This window comes from Penaeus chinensis, chromosome 30 (genome assembly GCF_019202785.1).
Source record: "Penaeus chinensis breed Huanghai No. 1 chromosome 30, ASM1920278v2, whole genome shotgun sequence".
In the NCBI taxonomy this organism is placed as follows: domain Eukaryota; kingdom Metazoa; phylum Arthropoda; class Malacostraca; order Decapoda; family Penaeidae; genus Penaeus; species Penaeus chinensis.
In genome coordinates, this window is record NC_061848.1 from 26,787,319 (window position 1) to 26,787,884 (window position 566).

The 566-nt window shown below is 31.6% G+C and overlaps 1 protein-coding gene across 2 annotated transcripts in view; it reads left to right on the forward strand.

The window, feature by feature from the left end:
• LOC125041145 (protein phosphatase 1 regulatory subunit 7-like) overlaps positions 1 to 268 on the forward strand; it is a 14,075-nt gene extending 13,807 nt beyond the window's left edge. For both annotated transcript variants that reach the window (XM_047635939.1, XM_047635938.1), the window contains exon 9: positions 1 to 268. This exon is cut by the window's left edge and continues 2,060 nt beyond it. The gene's annotated coding sequence lies outside the window, so the exon portion shown is untranslated.
• The last annotated feature ends 298 nt before the right edge of the window (positions 269 to 566 follow it).

Genomic DNA, 566 nt, shown 5'->3' on the forward strand with positions numbered 1-566 from the left:
AGGAACTGAGTTTTTTACAGATAGTTCATTAAGAAATGGATGAGCAACTGTCCTTTTAAGATGATCATTCTTCCTGTACTAATCAAATACTAATTGAAAAAAGGAGTACAATAAATTTTGTGAATTTCAGTGATTTCAAAAGGGTACACTTGCCTGTTTCTTTATACCAGTGAACAGTGAAGAGATTCTTTATCTGGTTATACTGAAAGACGCTGAAAAAATATGGTTTTCACAAATATTGCGAGATAAAATACATACAGAAACCTTTTGTAATTCATTTTATTTTTATCCTTCTACAGAAGACTAGTGTGGTATGACAGCAAACTGAGAATTTGTCATGAGGTTGAAAATAGGTTGAGTAACATTTATTATACATAAAATTCAGTCTGTATGTATTCATATGATATGTGTTTGAGGCATTCACACATAAAACAAGTCTTAAAGAGTTCTGAGCAGGTACACATATCATTAGATAAAATCCCAAGTGAAATAGCTGAGCAATTCTTACGTCTCTTATGCTGGTCAGTGAACTATGATCTATTTTTCAGATAAGGTATACCAATTGG